We start from the raw sequence: 14,118 nt of genomic DNA, 5'->3' as shown, positions 1-14,118 counted from the left end.
TCCTTAAAATCCCAATTTACTAGCATCTGCACACTTAGTACTCTTTTGAGTTGTGAATCCAAGGCATTAATGAAGATGTCCCCAGTCTGGTATGACCCTATTCCCTGTACCCGTTGTGCCTGACCCATGAGCCAGTTGCTTATCTGTTGCATTGATGTCCTTATCCAGCTGTGTGCTGGACATTTTGTCCAGAAGGATCCTGTGAGAGACACTACCAAAAGCCTTGCTGAAATACAAAAAGATTATATCCACTGACTTCCCTTCAATTGGTGGGCTACCTTGTAATAAAAGGATGTCATCAGGTTTCACAAGCAGGACTTTCCCCACGTGAACCTGTACTAGCTGTGATGATGACTGCGATGTTTTTCAGTAATGCTCAGAATTACCTCCATGATTTTACCAGGCACGGAAGTGAGACATAGGGAACCTTTACAGTAGATTCTTTGTGTATATGCCAACAACATTTTTGCTAACACTTGACTTTTCTCCAACTGCATCCATGTCATCCAAGTTCTGAAAGAAATAAGAAAGGAAAAACAAGCCAAAAAAGGGAGATTAACAGTTGAGTGAAAAAAAAAGATAAATACACAAAAGGCTGCTGGGCGGGTCCCCCCATTGGCATAGAAAGCTTATGATTTATGGAGAATTATCAAGCTGAAAAATCATAGATGTTTAATGATTATTATAATGGAAGTTTTAGTTGCTTTATTTTTTAAAACTTGAGAGATCACAAATATACAATTTGTAAAATAATAGAAGCTAGACTCCGTGTATAACAGCTTACCAGCAAGCTTTTTTCTCTTAACTATACCCCCTAATAAACAAGGCATGCCTGTCTCTTATAGCTTCAATGCAACAAATGTAAACAATCTATTCTCTAGTTTCTAGAGAAACTGTCGTGTGAAACAAAAATCCAAAAATTTTTTTTTTAAAGAAAAGAATTGCAGCCTGCTAATACTGTTCGAAGCTCTAGAGATGAAGTACAGCTATATATATGTATATATATATTTATATAATGCATGTATGTGTATATGTGCATGTATATATATGTAGAATTATGAATATAAACACACCCATACACATATATATTCCTGTGTAGTTCTATTCAAATGCAAAGTGTCCAACAAATGAGACCTTTATGCAATATGCATGCCCCTCAACAAAAGGCATGTAAATCATGTCCTGACAGAACATACACTGAGTGTTCCACTGCTTCCCTCATCCCGCCCCTTTATCATTCCTAAGAAATCAGAGAAAGATATTTAAAAACCATAACTGAAACTGAGTGTTCAATTACAGGCTACAAAAGAACAGTTTATAAATATCTTCCATGAACACTGGTTTAATGATGCTGGTTCAGTGAACTCCCTGGATCCTGTAATCCCTTTTTTAATCTCTGTTATTTACTTACTGCCTTTGAAAGACTCAAAATAACATTCAATATTCTTATTACAGAGCAACATTACAACAGGACAAGTTGGGGGCTATAAAGATTAGCAAAACATTTTTTCTTTTTTTTTTAAGCAACACATTTTGGGTAGTATTCAAGCTAAAATTCCATTACAAATTCTAATTGCAATCTCTTAATACAACATAATTAGAGGATCTTCCTAATCTGGGAAACTAAATCACATAAATGGATTACAGATCAGTTTTCAGATGACCAAAAGGAAAAAAAAAAGGTTCCCACAAAGAGTAAAAGCTGTCAGATGGTTAAAACATGGCAAACCAAACCACATTTCCTGAATTATCACTTTTACTCTAACAGAAGTAAATTTATTACTGGTTTAGATATGTTTTAAATATCAGATTTCTCTAAGCTTTCTTCGCACTTATTAAAACATACAGCCTACGCTGTAGAAATTTTAGCAAATAAAAGTATCACAAAATAAGTTTTTTCCACTATTCCTTCTATAAACATAATAATATGTAAAGCCAGCAGTTACTCTGGTAATGGATTCTCAGGAAGTTTACTAGTCTGAGTCTCAGACTATGGTGCAAATAATAGAAAAATCTGGGCTGAATAAAATCAGCACTTTTTAATGTTATTATGCTCATGGCAGTCATTCTACTATTATTTTACCATTAAGAATTCAAGTGTGCATCAAAGTAAAATGAATACTCTTCTCTGAACTGCATAGTGCCTTATAACTATGAAGATTGTTTATATTTCTAAACCAATCTGCTAACAAAGTAGATTATAAGAATGCATATCTACTCCAAAAACTATATTCTATCACTTAAAAAAATATTTTGTATACTTAGCACATTAAAACTAAAATAAGTAATTTCAGATGTTCAGGTGTGAATTAACCACATGCATAATTTTTTGAAGAATATGTTTAATAAAATGCTAACTTGCTATGTGCCTTTTTAAATTATCCTACATTAACAAGATTTTTTTTTCCTTTTTTAAAACATTTTTTTTATACCTGTAATATCAATAAGCATCAAAATATCATACCTTGGTTTCATTTGTTTTTAAACAGAAAGAGAATTTTACACATATAAAAATGTAAATATAGTTTTGCCCCAAGTGAAAACATTGATGAACTGAGTACATCAATGCAGAAGGAAAACAATCAGTGAGACACTGAGGCCTTAGATTTCAAAATTTACAGCAACACACAGAAAAGCTATGTCAAAACTGGGAAAAAGAACAGAGCATATCAATCATTGTTTTACTAAAGTTTATATGGGGAACCTGAAAAAAAAAAAAAAAAAGGAAACTTGTTAAAAAAGAAATTATCAGGACAGCTAAAAAATTAAGTACTCAGAGAAGGCATAAAAATCCCAAAAGTGATAATAGTGGAGGCACTGTGTGCAACTAAAGATTGAGAAAGTGTGGAAGTTAGCTTAGACACGGGTTTTCCAGATTTTTCCCCACGTTTTTCATGCTCTAAGGAGACTAGAGTAACTTATAATAGTTTGCAAGATCTACCTCTTTGGAACCCAGCTGGCGCTGTTACTCACTGCACACCTATTTCATTATAATATGAACTTTGGATGGAAGGATGAAATATTGTATCAGGACAAAAACAATGGTAGATGTAAAATGAAGGTTCTTTCTTGGTAAAAGACACTATGCAAAAGAGATGATACTTGCTTCTCAAGTATGATCTCTTTTAACCTTTCCCACCTTTTCTTGGAAGCAATGATTCTGTGTCTTCAGAGCAGATGCTCAAATTATTCAGCAACCTGAATCATGCTTTCTCTGTCTCTGAACCAGCACGAAAATGTTTATGCTTTTATTTTTACAGATATCACTTGCTTACAGCGCTTCAGCTCATTTGAATACGTACAGAAAAAGTGTTATGGGGGAACCATTCTGAAGACATGATGAGGGATTAGTGATCCTGAGGTATATGCTGAGCCAGCTAAGCCTCCCCAGCTAGCACCCATATGTCGTCCCAAGTGGCCACTGAATGACCCCTCACTCTGCCCTGTCATGGTAGCTTGCAGGTGTTACAGGAGGATGTACAGATGTTACAGGAGCATGTACAGATGGTCCTGTCTGATGTTCTGACATGTATTACATGTCCTTCATGGACATTTCACACTCATTAGATCACAAATTATTGGTTTTATTGTGATGAAACAGACCATCTTTAACTGATAAATTTAATGGTGAGGAAGAAAAATACAAAAGCATGGCAGGTGGTGAGATATGTTGAACCTCACCACTGAGGGAAATTCTGTGCAATGTGTCATGGCCATCTTGAAGATGTCTGTCTGATGCTGATAGGCCTCAGGGGTTCCTGGCATCAGAATTGACATAGGATTAACTCTTTAAAGTCACTTTTGAATTATTCTGTAAATAGCATTAACCACATTTATGTTTGAATCATTTTTCTTATCATCAAGACCCAGAAAAAACAAGTATGAAAGAACTGTAAAAAACATTACACTGTATTTAAGCACAAAGGAAAAAAACTCCTGTTCAGTCAATGATAGAAAACAGACACAGTAAAAATTTAATTGCTTTCATGGCCTCCATCAGAAACTTTGCAACTCACATCTGTATGAGATGGAAAGTGTTACCAATATCTAGTATTTAGTCCAATCCAATTTTTAACTTTACCATTGCATGCTTCATTGCAATGATGCCTTCTTTTCCTGTCAGATTGAGACTGTTCTATAAGGTGAAGTACACACCCAGTATCTTCTTATCTCCCAATATTTGTTTCTTCCTCAGCCTTTTAACCATTAAATTTTAATGGACATAAAAGGGAAGTAAAAGGATGTATAGGAAGGAAGTATAAGTTTACTTTTATGAAGCACAACACTGCCAGTACAAAGATAAACTTATAAAAGGAAGGTTATGAAAAGCAAAAGCAGAACAAATAAACCTACAAAAAAAATAAAATCTTCATTTCCATGACAACAGAAATACATAATTGAAGGGCACTAAACTTCAGAAGAACGTTTTTCTTTAACAAACAGCACATTAACAGAATTTTATTTTTTTAAGCAGCGAAGGTCTTCCTCTGGAGTCTTCACATAAACAAACTGATAAGGGAACACAGGACAAATGGTTACACTTGATATGTAAAAAGGAAAACGTCACTAAGTAGTACCTGTAGGAAAGAAACAGAGTTATTGTGTGCAATGCTGAATATATTTTCTCTCAGAACTCCAAAAATTAGTTATAAAACTATCACAAATCTACAAAATTCTCACACACACGTTTTATTTGGCCTTATGAAGTTCATTTACAAAACAAATCCATATAATTTTGCTCTTCAGAGACTGTTCTACATTGTTAAAGTGCGTATGTATATGCATATATGTTGCTTATATTTATATATGTGTATGTGTATATATATATAATTCCTCCCTCTTTGCTGATTATATGCAAGCAGCCACAAATTGGCAGCCCCCAATATTCTACACATTTATTCAAGTACACACTTATGCCATAAAGACAGAAACAGAATCAGTCTCTCCTAACAAGCAAAATATACCAGTCTTCTTATGTCACTATAACTGCATCTAAACTGTCCCTTTACAGAGATCCCTGTTCTGAGCAAAATTATAATTTCATCTTTACCTATTAAACACACAATCTCTTATGTAACACTGTTTAGAAAAATACAATAAATAAATAAAATCAACTTCTTCCTAATGTTATCTCCATCTTGTTATTCTCCCCAGATTAAAAAATTCCAGAATTTCAGCTATATCTCAGGTTCATTAGGCTGGACAACATTAGCTGGACCCAAGCTGTCTGCTACATCTTTCCAATACCACAATTTCAGGACCCAATCCAACTTCAGCATTGACAGCACCTCTTTAAACCTTACCAATGTCATGCACAAAAAAACCTTATCCCATTTCACAACTTTCTAATTTCTTGTTCTTTCATTTTCTATCATATCAACTAGTATTTCCAGAATTCATGTCTATCTCTGCCTCAGAGGTTGTCACTTCTGAGAGGTGACAACTTTAAATCATTTCCCCCTTTCTTGCTTTTTGTCCTAATTTCAAGAATGGAATTCACTTCTTCAGCCACTCTAAAATACTAATAAATGATCATAAAATGCAGAAACTTTTAAAAAATGCTGACACTCTAAACTTGAAAAACTTTGTACTCTAGGTCAGAGCTGTTATCATGCTCTATTTGAATAGATGATCAATAATGAATTGATACATGATAATTTTCAGAAACAAAGCAACTTATTGCTACATAATTATAATATAGTGCTATGTTATATTAAAAAAATCTCAACTCAAGCCTTAATAAAGCATCAGAGTTATTAAATGAATATTTTTCAGCTGACTACTTTTTCTATCTAATTAGAAAAAAAGTCATACCTCATCTTTCCAAATGGCCTCTGAACAGCAACGATAGTCAATACTACAGCAGAATAAAGACTGACATAGCTTCCTAACTAAGTTATAATTAAGAGATTCAGACAGAGTTAAAGAAAAGGATGTTTGAAACTGATTATTAAGCCAAGATTACTTTGAAACATAATAAAAAGACAACATGTTCAAATACACATACCATTCCATAAAGACAACCAGAAGATACAGGGTTGCTGAGGAACTGAATCCTCAACCTGAAAACTTGAGCATCTAATAGCACATCAGTTATTCCTGTATGAAAACAATTTCTATAGCTGATCCAACTGAGGTATACAAAAATCTATTATAACCATTTCAATGTCTGGATAAACATTGCAAATCCCTATTTAGATATTTAAAAATTTGATTATTTCACTATTTTTACTTTTCAAAACCATTCTTTTATTTTATATGTATGTGTTTTACTTTTTTACACATATGTAACCAACCTAGTTTTAAACCAAGACAAAAGAAACTACAGACCTCCTTCTTTATTATCTCTTATTTAAAGGGTTTGTGTAAGTGAGTTATGGGAGTTTCTTCAGGGCATTTTTTCTGCTTCACATTTGTATGGATAGTCCAATATCTGCTTCTTTTTTTTTCTCTCTAAAACACAGTCCCAATTTTGTTGAGTGACTAGCACAGCGCCTGCAGCTATCTTTACTGAAAAATTGTCAGAACAAGCTATCTGGTGACTCTGAAAAACCTTTTTGTAATGCAGTATTTTGTGAAATGCTCATAGCAATACAATTTTAGTAGCAACTTCCTTGCTAGCTTTCCAGCTTGCCCTGGTTCTTGGCCAAAACAAGTCTCTCCCTACATGCTCAATGTCCAGAGTTGCGCTGTTTCTAAGCAACTGTTCATTTTCAGTAATGTCCTGTTGGGCCTAAGGACATCCCATTCTGGAAGCTTCTGTCCTGTTTAGGACACCATCATGAACTGTGATGGATGCATGCCCTTCATTTTTGTGTTCACCACTTTTTTTGTGAGTATGCCTGAGCTGCTGAGGAAAGGCAATTTGCCTTGCTTGGGCTGCTGCTAATGAGGACAAATGCAAGTTTTTGGGGAGCAAAAAAAATTTTTGAAGGGCAACTCCTCACCTTCATTTGGAAAAAGTTTACAAAAGGCAGCAAGGAAAACAAACAAACAAAAAACCCAAACAAACAAACAAAAACAAACAAACAAACAAACAGATCCTGGGAAGGAACATACCACACACCATAAACCTTACAAACTTTTCCCAAAGAACCTACCAAGGACTGCATTGATTACAACTATCAAGAATGCTGGTGAAAGATGTTGGACTAAAAAGTGAAGAGGAAGAAAGGATTAATCACCTTAACATTTTAGAGACAGGAGATCTGAATTTCTATTATAAAAGTAACCATATTTCAGTTTTGTCCCAGAAAATTATACATTTAAGTTCATAAATTATCAAGACTTTAAGAAGTGGTACTCTGGTAGAATCCTGTCAAATTAACAAAATGGGAATACGAGATGCAAAGATGTGCCAGTTTCCCACATTCAAGTAAAGCCTGAATTCATACACATTTTTATCTGCAAGAAGTGGAGGAGGGAATGGGGCTATGAGGAAAAAATACCAAAACAAAACAAAAAACAAACAAAACCAACCAAACAAAAAAACCCAGAAAAACCATAGAATAAATATTTTCAAGACAAATATTTCTGTTTTATTTCTTATTAAGCATCAAATAAACAAAAAAAAAAAATCAACCATTTTCTATAGAACTTATTTTAATTCTTAAATAATAATGATTTATCATATTTGGGATCAGTTTTCTACTGATAGCATAATACTACATCTTTTTTCTAACTGTTGCAAAAAAGGAAAAAAAAAAAAAAAACAATAGCAAATCCTGCAGCTTTATGAATTCCAAAAGTGTCAAGGCCAAGATGTTTGTTTAACTAAGACAGGACAGTAACTTGATGTCATCCCACAAATTTTTCTTAAAGATTACATCAAAAGAAATAGAAGACTATATTAGAAAACACATAGGTTTAACCTGAGACCAAAAAAATATATTATAAATGATGTTTTGGTTCCATCAGCACATTATTCACCCACTTGGTCACATTCTGAAGGGACTGCCAGTGTGGATGACCAACTCCCACAGTCACTGTCCTGCTAACTACTTCTTTCCAGTGATATATTCCACTATAATTGTCATATTTTCTGTTATATTTCCACCATGGAGGAAAAGATGTCAGTAAAAGTGGTGTAACATCTTGCAAATACACTGAGAGAGAACTGCTGAACCTTTGGCCATTGTTACCTTAAGAAACACAACCCTGAAGATGTATGATGGGGAGCATTGTTGTGAGAAATGGATAAACATCCTTTCACCCTTACAACAAGCAGAAATGGGAAAGGGAAGTTGACAGAGGTCACACACAAAAGTGAAGAGCTCTGTAGAAACATCTTTGGATTCTAATCTGGACTGACAGCTATCCTATTCGTAACTAGTGTTATGTATAATGGACACAACTCCTGCTTCAATGTCAGAATAAACCTCTGTTTAAATGTTTTCAAGACAAAATTAGTAGGCCTCATTCCAGCCTCCTGAACCAAAGTACACATGAATCAGCAATCTGCTTGGGCAAGTAGTGGCTCAAGACAACATGCCAAAAAAATGCAGCAAAAAATCCACAAAGTAAATTGAATTATTTATGCAATTCTAAGAGAATTACAACATCTATTACACATATGACCTTAGGGAAATTATTAATATTACTGTATACATTTATATTGTTAAGACATTATAATATGTGGATCACAAAGTAAAGTAAGGCAACTTTTCACCAACAGGAGTAATTGTTTTCTATACCTGTTCCATTGGCTTGGATATATAATTTAACTGTAATTGATATAATAACACTTTTACTTTCACAATATAATTAGATGTGTATTTATCTATTTCTAAAGCTGCTTTTTTCATGCCTTTTCAGTTGTAAAATTGCCCAGATATTACTTCTTTTATCCATATCCTTCCCCAGTTAAGCATACATGTCAGACCTCAAGGTTAATTTCTGCAACAGAAATTTAGACATCATTTATTATCTAGTATATTTTTTCTCTATTAGCTCTTAGAGAAGAACACTGCCACTAATCCAGCAAGAGGTAAGATTTCTAAAACAGCATCTAGGTAATGCTGCAGAGCCCTTAAAATGGATAGAAAAGAGCTGTATTTTCTTGGGTCTCAGATCGAGATAGGTCTCCAAGCCCTTTCCTACTGGAGCTGGAGAAAGAAATGGCAAAAATGGTCCTCCTGGAGAAAGAGGAAAGTCATCATTGGAAGAGTAACATTTCTAGGGACTTCTAAACTCTCTTTTAGTGGTGTCCTATGTTGGTATAAATCTGGTGCAAAGGGGAGAGAAATAATGGGTAATAGATGAAACAAGGGACAATTTACATTAGAGGAATATGGTTGAAACATTTAGAATTCCCATGAAATTTCTTTTCAATGGCTACTGGAGATTTGCAAAACAATGCACCATAACACAATTCTGTTTCTGCAAACAGTCTGCTGCTCCTGCAGACCAAGCTATTAAAAACCAAAACACCAACAGCTGGGCTTGGATGGCACAGAGTCTGCAGCGTTGCAGAGGCTCACACACTGTACAGTTTATGCCTTTTAAAGTCCCACAGGTTTTACCACTTCTGATTTCAAATTTTTCAACCATACATTCAGAGCAGTTCGAATTGGCATGGTAACTGAAGGTGAAGTCTTGGCTCTGACAGAATCCTGAGATAGGATTCCAATATACGAGTCATGTCAACCATTTTCAACTCATACCAGTTCTACATGTATGCACAGTAGGCAAATAAAATGTTGATAAACCTCAACATTCTAAGATTTGAAAAGCATCAGGTTTTCCTGATGTGTACTAATCCCACTTATGCATGCCTGTCCATGGAGGCTGCATAATTGCAAGGTCAGAGAGCCACAGCCACAACAGCCACTAGGAAGTTATCCCAGCACAGGACTACCTGCACCACCAAAGCTCTGCCTGGTAGATACTGGCATGAAAAACATTTTTAGCTTTCAACAGTATGTTAAATTGATGAGGTTAAACAGTTTTCTAGTGTCAGGTTTTTGTTTATCCTATCATGCTTTCTTTTAGGCTAAAAGATGCACTGTATTCTCTGGGTATTTAATGATAACTAGTGATTCCATATTTTGTTCCAGATCTCTGGAAAAAAAGCCTTAAGCATTTTATAATCAATGCCCTCAGAGTATCACTTAAAATACATGCTCTTGGTGCCTATATATCCTTTAAAATGAATTTGGGAACCATCAACCAACTTCTACTCTAGGCTGTATCATTTTAAAATTGTATCACATTTTTAAGGACACTGATTTCCAGCACTCCTTTTCTGCTTTTAAATACATCATGGCATATAATTTACTCAGGCAATATCTACTTTCTTGTAACCCCACTTGACTGCATTAAATATTTTCAGTTTCCGATTAACAAAGTCTCATAAGAAATATTTAATCTTGTGACTGAGTTCAGAGTCATACAGACAAGAATAGAAATAATTATTTCTTTTACCCCATTATTTTCCAATATTAGAATTCTTATGCCAATTTTCAGGAGCCACTATTTTACAAGCTCCTGTTTTACAAGGGTTTTTTAAAAAACCTAATAAAGTTGGTTCTTAAAACTAAAAGGCTTTTGCAGATTTTTCTTATATTTCTTCAGGATAAGACAAAAGTGACAAAAGGCACATAAATATAATGCATGTTTTGACAATTAGGAGGGTATCTAAGTATTGCTTCTTCCAAACATGAAGAATAAGACTAGAATCATAGAATGAATTCATAAAAGCTGAAAATTATTAATACAGTTTGAATAAAGCACATAATTTGCAGAGCCCACTCATCAACTAAAAGACAGTTTTGATAGCATATGAAATAGACTGAAGGCAAAGTGTTGGACTTTCAGTGATATCTGACTACAGAAAATATAAAATTATCTCTGACACTAACCCTCTTGCCAACAAATATTTATAAACTTTTAGGATCTACTTCAGCATTTGGAAGCTGCATGTATTTCATGGTCAGTTCACTTAGTGAAATTTACAGAATCATGTAATGGGTAATGCTGGCAGGGATTACAGTGGGTCATCTGGTCCAACCTCCCTTCTCCAGCAGGATCATCCCAGAGCACATGGCACAGGATTGTGTCCGGACAGCTCTGGAATATCTTCAGTGAGGGAGACTCCACAACCTCTCTGGGCAATCTGTTCTGGTGCTCAGTCATGTGCACAGTAAAGAAGTCTTTCCTCGTATTCAGTTGGAACTTCCTGCACAGTTTCTGCCCACTACCTCTTGTCCCATTGCTTGGTACCAGTGAGCAGAGCCTGGCTCCATCCTCTTGGCACCCTCCCACCAGATACTGACAGACATTGATGAGGTCCCCTCTCTGTTGTCCCTTCTCAAGGCTGAACAGGCTCAGCTCCCTCAACCTTTTCTCATAAGAAAGATACTCCATTCCTTAATAATCTTTGTCACCCTTCACTGGACTTGCTCCAGGAGTTCCGTGTCTCTTGTGCTGAGAAGCCCAGAACTGGACACAGCGCTCCAGATTCAGCTTCACCAGGGCTGTGATTACTCATCCTGACAACTTAAGTTCAGCATGTAGAAATCAGTCTTGACATATCAAGGTATATAAAGCACATCTGTATTTTCAAGTGTATGGTCAAGCCAATTGTTTCTAGAGGAACTATTAAATTCACATTATCTTAATGAGTTGGAGACACAATGGGGAGAAAAATAGCCTTTTCTGTGACCATTCTATTGAATTAATAATGCAAAAAAAGCTGTTTGATAAAAAAAATCACATGCACATCTAGTATTATCTACAAAAGCAAAAACTAATTAAATAATACAGTCATTAGAAAGAAATTAATTTTGAGAATTGATCTTATAAACCTGGGAGGCTTTGGATTTAAATTTCAAAAGCACATACACACTATCTCATATTTCCCCAAATAAAATTACATACTAAAGTAACAGAAAATCCTCTTGCTGAAGAAGGTCCAACTTTGTATTATGGAGCTGATTCTTCCTCAAAGAAGAGAGATTTGAAATAATATAACCATAAAGAAAGTTAAAATTCCATCACTGAACACTGATGCGACGTATTTAACTCCATAGTAATACTGGGTGAAGAGATCTGTTGATAATTATAAAAATTTAGATATGAATAGAAATGCTATGGAACTTCCATGTTTTGAAGTGTTACAGTGTTATTTTATTCTAATAAATTAGCATGTTAGTGAAAGAGGCCATGTGATTAATATGCAATACTGTGCTAAGTGAGCTCTTAATTAGACTAACAATTTAGAAGACAGAGGAAATAAAGGAATTAATTTAGCACTTTGTACATGATAAAAATTAAAAGTTAATGCTGTTCATGTACTGAATAAAAGTGGAGCCAGATGGCATAACCTATGAAAAAAGGAGACACAAAATTTTATTTTCATTAAACTGTAATGTGAGCAGTATCTTGTCTGCTAATTAGCAAAACCTGATGATCCCACTTTCAGTATATCTAACATATGTAACATATGCACTTCAGCATATGTAAAACTTTCTATAATAAATATTGATAAAGATACCATACTATTTATTTGATCTTTTTCCCTTGGAGTTCTTATACAGAATTTGAAGTATACAATATTGAGTTCCTTTTCAGCCAAGAATATTAATTACATGGAAAGTGGAAGCAAACCACATTTTTCCAGTTAAGATGTGGCACTGCCTAGAAATTCAGTGAAGTAGCACTGCAGTAGACCTGCAGTGTCACTCACTGTTAAAAGAAAAAATCAGAGACATGGATCATGCCCCAAAGTACTCTATCACAAAAAGGAGCAAAACAGCAATGTATTAACATATCCCCTGAAACAGGCACAAAAATAAAAATCTAAGGAGGGGTGTGGGGCATCAGTGCAACAGAATAATAAGAAAGAAAGATTAGAAACGTCTGAAGGTTAGTAACAGAGGTCTGATATTCTTAACTTTACTATGATAGCCACTTGGTGACCTCAGACCCAGAACAAGTTGCCACTATAACAAACAACTCAGTCCAAGACCAAACCTCAATGATTTTTGTGACTTTATCTGCCTCTCTCTTTTCAAGAAAAATTACTGTACTTAATCACTTAATAATTGCTACCTGTCCAAATCCTCACTTCTCACCTTCTGTAAGCATGAAATCAATTGTCTGGACTTAAAAACTTGTTATGGTGTTAATTTGAGTTGCTTTATCTCAACCTACACTCATTTGTGATTTGGTGAGTTTGCCAAAAAGAAATAACATTGAAATTACTGGCTCCAAATCCATATCTCCTTATATCTCTATTCTAAGTAAAACTATGTAAGGAATTTTCTCTCATAAATTATGGCATGAATTATATGTTATCTAAATAGATATTTGTCCTTCTATTGCCTCTCATAAGGATATGTCCATAATATTTGTCACATTGATGTACAATAATTTGCACTAACAACTAGGAGCCAAAAAATTAAATTTGAATCCAGTCTCCACCCTTGTGGTGGAGATGGTTGGACCACATCTGCAGTAAGGAAAAATATCAGTTATAATTTCTTGGTGTGAATGTTGTGACACACAAGCCCTGAGTCTATTACAGAAAATCTAGAGAATCAAACATTTGGACATTTCTATCACTGTTCTATCCCTAGGACTTCTGTAAGACGTACCATAAGCAAAGGTTACAAAAATATGAAATTTTCTATTAAATGTGTATGATTAGGTTTCAACATCACCATTTCTAAAAATCAAAATCATTAGGAAATCAAATGTTGTGAACACTCTCATTCAGAAAATGCATATTTTCCCATATTTCTCAAACCTCAAAGACTATTTACTTACTCACAACATTAAAAAAAAATTACCAGACAAATCTAGATCCAGAAATTTAATTAGCCACACCAAACTTCAGACTGAAAATAAATACTCATGTTCAAGGTAGATGGCAGTGAGCCACATTGCAGGAGGCAAATTAGTCCACATCATCTTTCTAATAAGAATTTTTGACACTCTTTCTACAGGATGCTGCAATTTCTAACCTAAAGAGACTAGAAAGCAATGAATCAAGACAAATTATAATGCAATATGAATTGTAGCTTTCTGCAGCTTGTATTTCCTTTTTCACTTCATGCCTTTTGTAAGCTTTAGTGAAAGAAAAATAGAAAAACCTTTTTTCAAAAGTGAAATAAAACT

The sequence above is a fragment of the Lonchura striata genome, chromosome 4 (assembly GCF_046129695.1).
Source record: "Lonchura striata isolate bLonStr1 chromosome 4, bLonStr1.mat, whole genome shotgun sequence".
In the NCBI taxonomy this organism is placed as follows: domain Eukaryota; kingdom Metazoa; phylum Chordata; class Aves; order Passeriformes; family Estrildidae; genus Lonchura; species Lonchura striata.
Note: the sequence above shows the minus strand (reverse complement) of the source record.